We start from the raw sequence: 13,674 nt of genomic DNA, 5'->3' as shown, positions 1-13,674 counted from the left end.
AATCTTTTTTTAAAACATTTTTATTACATATATTCATAAAAATATTTTTTTATTTTTAATTCTTAAATATAACAACTCTTAATTAAAGTATAAAATATTTATTATTTAGATTTATTTTACATTTATTATTATTACATGCATTTAATAAATAAAATCTAGATTAACAAATACTAATACACTATTATAAACAACAAAATAAAAAATACATCTCATAATATACTGAAAATTCAAATCTCGTAAATTATTATTATTATTATTATTATTAAATAAAAAGCACTAATGTTCTAAAGACCAGTTCGACTGGCAAATAGGGTTTGGATAGAAGGTAAAACCACTAAATTCAAAAATTAGAGTTAGACCACCAAATTAGGTAGGAATTGATCGGTCTAACCGAATCGTGACTTGGCCGATTTTAAAATTTTGTCAAATACGCTGTGTTTTGCCTTCCTGAAAGGAACCCTAGTCTTCACTTTTCACCCAGACATCCACAAACCCATTCTCGAACCTCCAACCCTCCATTCTCACTTCTCGCTCTCAGTTTCCACGTTTCCAGTCTCCACTTCGAACTTCCGACGCAACCTCCGTCAAGCCACCGCCGCCGTCGCAAGTTTCGTGGAAGTCACTCATCGTCACAAGTTCCTTTCAGCCAGTTTTTCGTTCGCGCAGCCACTTTTCGTCGCGAAGTCAACCAGCGAAACTGCAGCCAGTGCCAGCGCCACTTGCTGTCGCGCAGTGTCTTCCCGCTGGCACCAGCTCTGTTTGACCTTTCAACCCCTTCAGCCACAGTCTTGCCTCTTACCAGCCGCTATCCATGTCGCCGCCAGCTCTGCATTCTTTCTTGTCTTCCACTAACCTTAGGTATAAATCTAATTTGTTTTAATAATAATTGTTGAAGTGTGATTAATTGTTGGTTCTAAACTTTGCTGTTGATTGCTTGAAGCATGAATAATTGTTGTTGATTAATTTTTTAGTGCTGATTGCTTGAAGCATTATTAAATGATTAATTGTTGAAGTTGATTGCTTGAAACATTATTAAATAATTAATTATTGAAGCTGATTGCTTGAAGCATGATTAATTGTTATAGTTTATTGTTGAAACCTTGATAATTGATTAGTTGTTGGGTGTTAAACCTTGCTGTTGAGGCATTGATTAGTTGATTAGTTGTTGAATTATATTGTTATTGGATTGTTGATAACTTTTAGGTATGGATGATAGTATCAGCCAAGAATTACCTAGGAATAATAATGCTGAGAATAATTCGGCTTCGAATGAACCTTCTCTTCCTCTTGGATCTAATGATAGTCAATCACAAACTTCTAATGTTCGGAGCGAAGCTGATCCTGCTTGGAGGAAAATTGTATTACCAATGCTTATTTTGTCTGAGTACATTTGGGGGTGGGAAAATTAATAGAATGAAAAAATATATGGCAAAGATAAGGGGAGATATTAAGAAGTGTTCTAAGGTTCCTTATGACGTAGAAAAATAAATGAAAGGTTTATTGAAAGAGATTCAGAAAAATAAAACTAGTAAAAGGAAAGTAAGTTTTAATGTGAAGGGTAATGATAAGATTGAAGATGCGATTGACGAAGCAATAGTACAAGAAGAAGAACAAACTTGGAGTCAGTTACCAACTAAGCATGTGATTGGAGGCGATCCAGAAAAGAAAGCAAAAACCATTATTCCTCCTATGTTTGCACCAAGATTAATTCCGGGAGGTCAACCAAGTCTGAAAAGTGTGTTTCAAAACAAAGAGGCGCTTCATGAAGTTGATAAGCGAGTAGTTAGATGGCTTTTGGATTGTAGGATTCCTTTCAATGCGGTTATGTCACCATTTTTTCAAAATATGTTGGATGGTGTTGCTGTCATTGGGCCTGGTTATAGAGGTCCTTCTTACGATAAGCTAAGGGTTAACTTATTAGCCGATCTCAAAAGGAAGTATCAAATAGTTGTTGATAGCTATAGATCTGCTTGGAAAGAAACTGGATGTACCCTCAAGGTTAATGGTTGGACAGATCAAAGGCAAAGAACGTTGATTAATTTTTTGGTTTATTGTTCGAAAGGGTTATGCTCTGTGAAATATGTAGATGCTTCAAATGTGGTAAAAAAAATGCTTCAAGCGTGTGTGATTTGTTTTCGGAGGTGATTGAATGGGTTGGACCTGATAATATTGTTCATGTAGTGACTAATAATGCGGCAAATTATGTTGCTACTGGTAGGTTTATTAATGCTTTGAAAGCACGTTAGATTTAATTTTTGGGAATTTTTGTTCTTTTGTTTTTTGTTTTTTACTTTTTAATAAGTGTAATACTCGATTTTTTATATATATTAAAACAAACTAACTTAACACGAAAAAATACAGAGAAGCAACGCTTCATAATTAATTTAATTGGTTTTGCAAAGTAGACAATGACTTTTCTGAACAATGTAAACAATGGGCTCCAAAAGTAGTCCAATAAAGTCAAAACACAATCCACCCCCAAAATTATCCCCCTAAACCCTAATTTTTACAATCCTAATTTTAACCATCCTAAGTTAGGTGAGAAGTTTAGGTTAATTAAGGATTAAGATTTCAGTTCGCTTGACCAAATACAATCCTACCTTGACCTTGACCCCATTACAACTCTCAAAAGACCTCTTGATTTGTGTATTTGTGCATTGAACTTTTGTTGATTGTTAGATGAAGAGCAAGTCTTAGAAATCAAGGTTAGTAGAGAATTGAGAGACTCGAACCTCAAACACCTGAGCGATTAGAGTGTATACACTTCCAGTGAGGGTTCGATGCTTGATTCCTTGTTCCCGGCTTTCATGAGCTATCTTCTTCTTGCAATTCTATTTGTACTTCAGTTTTTTATGATTTGAATTAGTGAAATTCAGTTCACATTTGTTCTTAAAAGATTTATTTACTTTTAACCAAGTAGATAAAAGTATTTTGCATGTAGTTGCATTCATATAAATAGGTTGCATTTCATACATCCTACCATTCCTATTCACTCTTTATAGCTTCTCTTGAGCTTAGCATGATGACATGCTAATGTTTAAGTGTGGAGAGATTTGATGCACCACTATTTCGTGGTACATCTTGTACTTAATTGAGTGGATTCTATCCACTGTTCTCATACTTATTCATGTAAATTGCATGTTTTACATTTTCCTTCCTGATTTTGTGCTATGATTGGAAACATGTTTCTTTGGTCTTAATTTAGCTAATTTTAATCCTCTTTTATTACCATTTGATGCCTTGATATGTGTGTTAAGTGTTTTCAGAGATTATAGGGCAGGAATGGCGTAGAGGATGGAAAGGAAGCATGCAAAAGTGGAAGGAATACAAGAAGTTGAAGGAACTGTAAAGTTGTCAGCCCTGATCTTTTCAGACTCAATCGATCGTAACTTGAGTTACAGAGGTTTAAATGAGGAGGTTTTAGCTGTGTTGGAAAGCTAACATCCGGAGCTTCGCAACGATATATAATTTGCCATAGTTGCCGTGCTGTTAGGTGACGCGCACGCGTGGATCACGCGTACGCGTAGAGACAGAGCCGCGACCTGTACGTATCAGAAATCACCCCCAGTTTTCGGCCTAGAAAACACAGAATAGAAGCTGCAGAGTGAGGGAATAAGATTCATTCAATCATTAACTTTTCATTCATAATTTTTAGGTTTTAAATGTATTTCTTAGAGAGAGAGGCTCTCCCCTCTCTCTAGGTTTTAGGGTTAGGATTTATTCTTCTTCCCAATTTCAAGTTCGATGTTCCTTTAATTTAATTTCTCTTCTACTTTTATTTGTCTTGGTACTCTAGTTTATCTATTTCCCTTATTGATTACTTTATGTTGCTATTTAGTTTATGAACTCCATGTTAGATTTGATTTTCTTATTTAATGCAAATTGAGGTATTTCATATTTATGATTTTAATCTAGGTTTTTACATTCTTAGCTTTGGTTGAGTAATTGGTGACACTTGAGTTATCCAAACTCCTTTGTTGATTAATAATTGGAATTTGCTGGTTGATTTGGATCCCTCTAAAGCCAGTCTTTTCTTAGGAGTTGACTAGGACTTGAGGAATCAAATTGATTAGTCCACTTGACTTTCCTTTATTTAGTAAGGGTTAACTAAGTGGGAGCAATAAATAATTCTCATCACAATTGATAAGGATAACTAAGATGAGATTTTCAGTTCTCATACCTTACAAGGGTTTTCATGATTATTAATTTACTTTCTTGCCAATTTATTTCCTTGTTTCCTATTTCAAAAACCCAAAAAGATGCTTTTCCATAACCAATAATAAATCATACTTCCCTTCAATTCTTTGAGAGACGACCCGAGGTTTGAATACTTCGGTTATAAATTTTATTGGGTTTGCTTTAGTGACAAACAAGTTTTTGTACGAAAGGATTTTTTGTTGATTTAGAAACTATACTTACAACGGGAATTTATTGTGAAATTCTTTACACGCAAAAATCCGTTCGTTAGTCACCCTTACGTTGTAGAGTCAACAGAGTATCGAGTTTCAACCTGGAGCAAGTGGTGGTAAGCCACTGCGTTTACCCAGAGAAACTCGTGTCTCAGATAATTCAAATTCATAAGCCATATGTATAGTTCATTCAAAATTCATCAATGTCTAAGTCATTCTCAATACCCTCATCATTCATCAATCCATATCTCATTTCCAAATTCATTCAAAAATCATATTTCAAAGAAAATCCTCCTCATCTTTCTTTCCATTCCGTTCATCAACAATTCCAATTCAAAACATGATTCTTTCTTTCATAAATAAATTAATCTTAAACCATATAATGTTTAAAACTAAATCTTTTAAAATAATTACTTCAAACAAAAATTCTAATTTTATAAAATTTTGGTAGCATCTCCTCTAAAATTTAGACTCTGCCACCCTTTTCGGATCCCAACCAAACCAAACCAAATGCCTGTCAATCATTCAAAACACTTCTAATAACCATTATCACAACAACAATACTCAACACAAGGAAATTACAAAATCCAGAATTCAATCAACCAATCCTATAAGTCTCAATTTAAACCAACTTCATTCAACAACGTCAATCAATAATTAAGGATTCTCGGTCTTCTCAAACAGTTTCAAACCGAACCATTCCTCAAACCTTGTTCGAACTATTTCCGAAATAGTAAATCATTCTCAATAAGCAAACCGTTTTCAAATATCAAGTCTTTTCCAAGTTTGTTTTAAAATCAAATTCCAATATCAAATCGGGTTCAATATCAAATCAAATTTCAATACTAAATCTTTTCTAAAATCAAACCGTTTCCAAAATTAAACTAAATGCCAATAGTAAATCTCTTCCAATAATTAAAGGAAAACCACTTTAACAACATCAATCAACTAATCAGAATATGCAACTTTCTCAATCGATCAATCTAACAACCGAATTAATAATCTCATTCATCCAAAACAACTCAATTCAATTTATAAGACTTACGAAATCACAAGAAATGTATTTTACGCATTAATATCGATTTATAATAACTCTGGAGAGTAAATCAAGTTTAAGAAATGCGCCCCTACCTCGGAAAGTCGAATCCATAGGAATTAACCGTGATAAATCTGTTTATTTTTAATTCACAACAACGGTGATAACTCCAATGAAATCAAGGTCACTGCATCCATTGGAACAGCAACAACGTTAATTTTGCGGTAATGATGATGGTTGCAGCAGGACAATAATTTTGAATCTAATATGATCAAGGGCAGAAACAGCCCTAGGGCGTCCAAGACAAAGCAAAATCTAAAATTGAATTAAAACAAGAATATGACAACTATAGCAATGACAAAACAGAACGTGCAAATAGATCAAGCCCAAGGGAAAGATCAAACCAGTACCAGGATAATAGAATCAGAACCAGCAACAGCCCCGACGTTGGCTGCCAGCAGCGGCAACGCCTTCACCAATGACTCCAATTGAGACAAACCCCAACAAACAATATAGCCAAGAACATCAAGGGAAAATACAGGGTATTTTACAGAGCAATAAGGGTTCAGAGATGGTGGTTGATAAACTCCAATTTGGTGGTTTATCTTGTGTTGAATTTAGATGATTTTATCACCTTTTCCTACATTTATCCAATGAAATAGCATGGTTTTTGTTATTCTCATTTAATTGTGCTTAAGAGTGAAAACATGTTTTTTAGGTCTTAAAATAGCTAAATTTAATTCACCTTGATTCCATTAGATGCCTTGATATGTTTGTTAAGTGATTTCAGGTTTAGGAGGCAAAGATTGGATCGAGGGAAGGAAGAAAAAGCATGTAGAAATGGAGAACTCATGAAGAAATGAAGGAATCGCAAAGTTGTCAATCCTGACCTCTTCGCACTTAATCAATCATAACTCAAGCTACACAGGTCCAAATGAGACAGTTTTAGTTGCGTTGGAAAGCTAACATCTGGGGCTTCAAAATGATATAAAATTTATCATAGTTGTCTGGCGTTTAGGAAGGCGTACGCGTGATGTACGCGTACGTGTGGGAAGCTACACGTGACTCACTAAAGGCAACTCGTGGCCAGCGATTTCTGAAGCATTTTGCACCCAATCTAACTCATTTCTGATGCTATTTAATCCAATGATTGAAGAGAGATAGACCAATTAGTTAGTTAATGAGTTTTAGTTTAGTTTTCACATGCTTTTAGTTAGTTTCTAGAGAGAGAAGCTCTCTCTTCTCTCTAGAATTAGGATTAGGTTTAGATCTAGATCTACCTCTTCTTCTCTCTTAATTTTCCTTTTTCTTCCTTAATTGTTCTCTTGTAGTTGTAGAATTCCTCTTCTCTTGTAATTCCTTTGTATTGTTAGTTGTAGTTTATGAACTTTCTTTTGTAGATCTACATTTCTTCTTCAATGCAATTGGTAAGTTCTTTGTTGTTTCATAATTGTTTTGCTTTTCTATTATTGATCTCTTGCCATTGTAATTAGATCTCTCTTTAATTCTTGCAATTCATGTTGTTTACTTTTATTGCCTTCTATGTGTTTGATGAAATGTCTCTTCTAGCTATTAGTTAGATTTTGTTCCTCTTGGCTTTGGTTGAGTAATTAGTAACTCTTGAGTTATCTAATTCTTCTGTTGATTGACAATTAGAAGTTGCAAAGCGTCACCTCGTGCCCTGTTTTTCTCTTTTCTTCTTCTTTCTTCTCCTCTCTTTCTCTTTCCTTCTTCTTTCTTTCTACCTTTCCTCTTCTCTCCTCTTCCTTTCTTACTTTATTCTTTTCCCTCTCTAAAAAAAAGAGTTTTTTTCTCTCATCTTTTATTTTCTTTTATTTATTGTATTTGCATACTTTTATTCATTGCATTTTAATTTTGTTTTTTATAGCTTGTTCTTATTTTCTTTTCTAAGTTTCTTATTTTAATAATGGTGTTGAATTCTCTTACTCAATTGTTGAGAATTTCTTGGTTAATCTTGGTGCTTCTTGACTTGTTTGATATTGTTGGGTGATGAAACTTTTAAATTAATGCTCAATCTTGTATGACTCTTATATTCTTTGTGAATTGATATGAACTTGCATGTCTTTCATGACCCACTCTTTCTATTTGAATTTGATGCTTTTGAGTTCTCTTCATGCTTTGACTTTACTCTTGCATCAAGTGTTAGTTAATATGCCTTAGCTTATATTGTTTTCTCACTCACATGTTGTAGCACAATCTTTTGAAGAAGCTCATCAGTTGTTTCAACCCATCCACCTTACTCTTCTTTGCATGCACCGAGGATGGTGCAATCTTCAAGTATGGGGAGATCGTTTGACCGACTTCCATGGGTAACAATCTCCTTTCAGCACCAATTCTTAGTTTTCTTTGTTAGATTAGTTATTACATTGCATGATAGGTTGTATGTTAGTTAGAATTTATACATATTTTTACCACTTCTTTCTTATTAGGACTACTTGGTTATGGTGATGATTTCTTTTCCAAGAAACTGTTTTAGGGCAACCTACCAATTTGAAAAAAAAAATATTTTGTTGAACTTGCTTGAAAGAATGTATTTTGGAACATGGTTTTGATCTAAGAACATAAGCTAGTGAGATTTGAGCCTAATTGTGTGGTTACATCTTATAACCACTTATTTTCCCTTCTTGTGTGCATTGTTCTCTTTCTATCATTGTAATCTTTGATTTGTTTGATTCTTTATGTCCATTATTCCGTGTATTCATGCATTTATATGATTGAGGCCATTGTTTCATTTAGCTCACTTACCCAAATAGCCTTACCTTTTATCAACCTTTGTTAGCCAATTTTGAGCCTATGCTAAACCCAATTGTTCTTAATTTTAGCACATTACAAGCCTTAAGCAAAAAAAATAATAAATGTCCCTTATTTGGATCTTTGATTAGCTTAGGCTAGTGAGAGTGTTTATCATCAAGTTTGGGAGAATTGGGAACATTGGTTGGAATAAAAGGGTGTTTTGTATTTCTATCGAGAATTTAGGGAATTGGTACATGCTCATGTATTAATTATATGTAAAACCATATGCATTGATGCCTTCGTATATGCTTTGTTGTGAAAAATAAAAGAAAAAAATGATAAAGAAAAAGAAAAATATATATATGAAAAAAATAAAAATATAGAAAAAGAGAGAAAAAAAGGAAAAAAAGCAATAAAAGGAGACAAAATACCCCAAAGTAAAGATTAATAAAGATCAATGCATATGTGTGGTAATCAAAAGAAAACGCATGAGTATGTGAAAAAGTGAAGAATGGGTAGTTATGTTAGCACTTAAATAGTATAGGTTGCCATAGGTTAGGTGGAAAGTTTAAGTTGATCAAAGATTCAAATTCTAGTCTACTTAACCATATACAATCCTACCTTGACTCTAGCCCCATTACAACCTATGAAAAGATCTCATGATGAATATATGCATGCATTGAATAATTGTTGATTGTTAGATGAAAACAAATCTTGGAAAGCATGATTAGGGGAGAATTGAGAGAATTGACCCTATACACTTGAGCGACTAAAGTGCAAACACTTCCGGTGAGAGTTCGATGCTCAATTCCTTAATTCCCGGCTTTTATGAGCGTTCTTCTTGCAAGTCTATTTGAACTTCATTTTTATACTTGAATTGGTAGGGTTCATGAATCGTTATATGACCTTAGCCCTACCTGTTTATACATGCTCTTGGAGGATTGATTTATTTTTAACCAAGTAGGTAGAATCATTTTTCATTTAGTTGCATTCATTTAGATAGGATGCATATAGATAGATTGCATTGAATAAATGTTCATACCCCTTTTCTTATCCTTCTTGGTTTAGCATGAGGACATGCTATTGTTTAAGTGTGGGGAGATTTGATAAACCCCAATTTGGTGGTTTATCTTGTGTTGAATTTAGAGGATTTTATCACCTTTTTCCACATTTATTCAATGAAATAGCATGAATTTTGTTATTCTCCTTTAATTGTGCTTAAGAGTGAAAACATGCTTTTTAGGTCTTAAAATAGCTAAATTTAATTTACCTTGATTTCATTAGATACCTTGATATGTTTGTTAAGTGATTTCAGGTTTAGGAGGCAAAGATTGGATCGAGGAAATGAAGAAAAAGCATGCAGAAATGGAGAACTCATGAAGAAATGAAGGAATCGCAAAGTTGTCAATCCTGACCTCTTCGCACTTAATCAATCATAACTCAAGCTACACAGGTCCAAATGAGGCGGTTTTAGTTGCGTTGGAAAGCTAACATCCGGGGCTTCAAAATGATATAAAATTTTCCATACTTGCCTGGAGTTTAAGGACACGTACGCGTGATATACGCGTACACATGGGAAGCTGCACGTGACTCACTAAAGGCAACTCGTGGCCAGTGATTTTTGAAGCATTTTGGACCCAATCCAACTCATTTTTGATGCTATTTAACCCAATGATTGAAGAGGGTTGGACCAATTAGTTAGTTAATGAGTTGTAGTTTAGTTTTCACATGCTTTTAGTTAGTTTCTAGAGAGAGAAGCTCTCTCTTCTCTCTAGAATTAGGATTAGGTTTAGATCTAGATCTACCTCTTCTTCTCTCTTAATTTTCCTTTTTCTTCCTTAATTGTTCTCTTGTAGTTGTAAAATTCCTCTTCTCTTATAATTCCTTTGTATTGTTAGTTGTAGTTTATTGGTAAGTTCTTTGTTGTTTCATAATTATTTTGCTTTTCTATTATTGATCTCTTGCCATTGTAGTTAGATCTCTCTTTAATTCTTGCAATTCATGTTGTTTACTTTTATTACCTTCTATGTGTTTGATGAAATGTCTCTTCTAGCTATTAGTTAGATTTTGTTCCTCTTGCCTTTGGTTGAGTAATTAGTAACTCTTGAGTTATATAATTCTTTTGTTGATTGACAATTAGAAGTTGCTAATTGATTTGAATGTCACTAAAGCTAGCCTTTCATTATGAGTTAGCTAGGGCTTGTGAACAATTCTCATCACAATTGATAAGGATAACTATGATAAGACTTCTAGTTCTCATATCTTACCAAGAGCTTTCTTACTTGCTAGTTTATTTCTTTTGCAATTTGCTTTTCTTGTTTCTTATCTCAAAAACCCCAAACATACCTCATAACCAATAGCAAGAACACTTTATTGCAATTCTTAGGGAGAACGACCCGAGGTTTGAATACTTCGGTTATTAATTTTAGGGGTTTGTACTTGTGACAAACAAATTTTTGTATGAAAGGATTTTAGTTGGTTTAGAAACTATACTTGCAACAAGATCTTATTGTGAAATTCTATATCGACATAAATTCATTCATCAATGGTTCTCATGGCTAGGGCTTAACTGACTCACCATTAATGATGGCAGCGACCGGCGGCGATAGAGGAATGGTCTCTCCTCTGTGCGTCACTCTCTCTCACACGTCTTGTCCTCCTTCTCTGCCACAACATCAACAAAATCTCCTCTCCCCTACTCCGTTCGTCCCAGCTAAGGTGGCGACTTCTTTCAAAGGCGGCAGCGGTGGTGCTCAGCATTGGCGGCGACGATTCCAGCACGGCGACAAGACACGGACGACGGGCTTGCAGTGAGCGCGACGGGCTCCTGCTCCCTTCCTCATCGTAGCGCTTCCTTCCTCTCTGAACCGTCTCGATGGCAGCACAGCAGCCCGACGGTGGCGGCGGCATGGCGGCACGATGACTTGGTGGCAGCGATGGCAACCGGCACAAGGAGCGGCACATCTCGGTGACCCTCCTTCCTCTCCTCTTCCTCTGTCCCAGCCTCTGCTTTCTCGGATCTCACTCTCCCTTCCCTGCTTCCCCTGTTTCCATTTCCCTTCCCTTTTTCTTTCTTTGGTTGTTTCTTTTCTGAATTAGGTTAAGCGTTAGATTTGTTTTGTTTGTGTATTAAGGAGAAACCAAGAGGAATGATGGTAGGGTTAGGGGAACAAGGGTGAGTGGCGGTGAGTGTGAGTGCGGGTAGGGGTTAGGGTGAAATTATGATTAGAGTTAAATTTGGGGATATTTGGGTTAATCAAATTCTGATAATTTTAATAAAATTGGGGTATAGAATATTAATTTGAAATCTTATTTAATTCTTTAAAATTATAGTTAAAAAATATTACTTTATTATCAATTGCTAATTAGATTTTGATCAAGTATTCTAATTTAAAATTAGAGATAATATAATTTATTTTCTTTGTTTATAAAATTAAAGTATTAAATTCTAAAATCTTTATTATTTAACTAAATTTTATAAAATTTTTATTCTTTTGCAACTGTTAAGCTATATATCTTAAATATAGAAAATTATTCAATAATTATAAAATTAGGTAAAATTTTAATTTAATTGTCAAAACTTGATTTAATTACTTTTAATAAAATAATTTCTAAAAATAAAGTCTTTAATGAATAAATAAATTAAAATTAACTCATAATGATATTTTTCAAAAATTATGGGTCTTACAGTTGGGCTTATCTCTGATCGTCACGACTCTATTACCTCAGCAATAGCTCGTAGTAATGGATCGTGAGAACCTCCAAGAACTATCCTAATGTTTTGTCTTAGGCACATAGCATCCAACTTTTTGAGAAATTTCAAGGCACCGTATTTACAGAAGTTGATAGTCAATATGGGTACGTAAATTATTGTGAAACTACGGCGTATTTGTTTTTACAAGACATATAGAATCCATCTTATTGATTTTGTTTTCTTGGTTATTTACAGGCTATTGTAGGACTGTGCGTGAATTTAATGTGTAGTATGCAAGATTGCGTGAACGTGGTGAGGCTTACACGCGATGGCTTGATCGAATCCCACGACAGTAATTTGCTCTGGCATTTGATAATGGATACCATTGGAGTCATATGACCACAAACCTAGTGGAGTGCATCAACGGAGTACTGAAGGGAGCGCAAAATCTTCCTATCACGTCACTTGTGAAGGCAACTTTTTACAGACTAAATGAGTTGTTTACTAAGAAGGCTGAGGCTGACGTTCGAAGGAATGCAGGACATGTATTTTCTGAATATGCTACCAACAAATAGCAATCAAATTAGCAAGCAGCGGAAAACATCCAGGTTAACCTATTTGACAGACAAAATGAGATCTTTGAGGTACGTGAGATGCCCAGTGGTATCGAGTATGCGGTGAATCTTCGTCAACGGTATTGTGATTGTGGTGAGTTTCTGACAGATTGAATCCCTTATCGCCATGTCTTTGCGTGTTGTGCGAACCAATGACTTAATTGGCAACAATACGTTCATGAGGTATGCAGGATGGATGAGATAAAAAGATGTCTAGAGCACGGTTTAAGCTATTAGAAAATCCAACAACGTAGCCGGTGTATCAAGTACTAAGACATATACCTAATTCGTACTTATAGTGGGTTTCCAAAGGGCGTTCCAAAATAACCCGCTTCTTGAATGAAATGGATATGCGTGATATGCGTGGTCCTAGACGTCGCAGGCTTTGTGGAGGCGAAGGCCACAGTCAAAGTAGATGCCCTCATTGTGCAGGGCCTAGTGCTGGTGAATCTGCACCTATGTCTTAGTGCATTTGGTTTTTCCTTCATTAGGAATTGGACTTAAATACTACATCAATTGTATTAAATACTACTTTATGAAATCCCTGTATACTCGAATCTAATGTGAATTTATAAAAATTCATAACAATTACAATAGCAGTCTTAAATTAATAGATAAATAATAATTATTTGCTAAATGTCTTTTTCACAAATTTAGTACATTTTTTAACTGCCTTCTTAATTGTGGAAAGGGTATATCTACTTGCACTTCTACGTGTTAGGTTGATGAGCGGATAATTTATACGCTTTTTGGCATTGTTTTTATATAGTTTTTAGTAAGTTTAAGTTACTTTTAGGGATGTTTTCATTAGTTTTTATGTTAAATTCACATTTCTGGACTTTACTATGAGTTTGTGTGTTTTTCTGTGATTTCAGGTAAATTCTGGCTGAAATTGAGGGACTTGAGCAAAACTCTGAAGAAGGCTGACAAAATGACTGCTGATGCTGTTGGAATCTGACCTCCCTGCACTCGAAATGGATTTTCTGGAGCTACAGAACTCCAAATGGCGCGCTCTCAACGGCGTTGGAAAGTAGACATCTAGAGCTTTCCAGCAATATATAATAGTCCATACTTTATTCGGATATTGACGACGTAACTTGGCGTTGAACGCCAAGTACATGCTGCTGTCTGGAGTTAAACGCCAGAAAAACGTCATGATCCGGAGTT

Source organism: Arachis duranensis, chromosome 7 (assembly GCF_000817695.3).
Source record: "Arachis duranensis cultivar V14167 chromosome 7, aradu.V14167.gnm2.J7QH, whole genome shotgun sequence".
Lineage (NCBI taxonomy): Eukaryota > Viridiplantae > Streptophyta > Magnoliopsida > Fabales > Fabaceae > Arachis > Arachis duranensis.
This window is presented reverse-complemented; position numbering follows the sequence as displayed.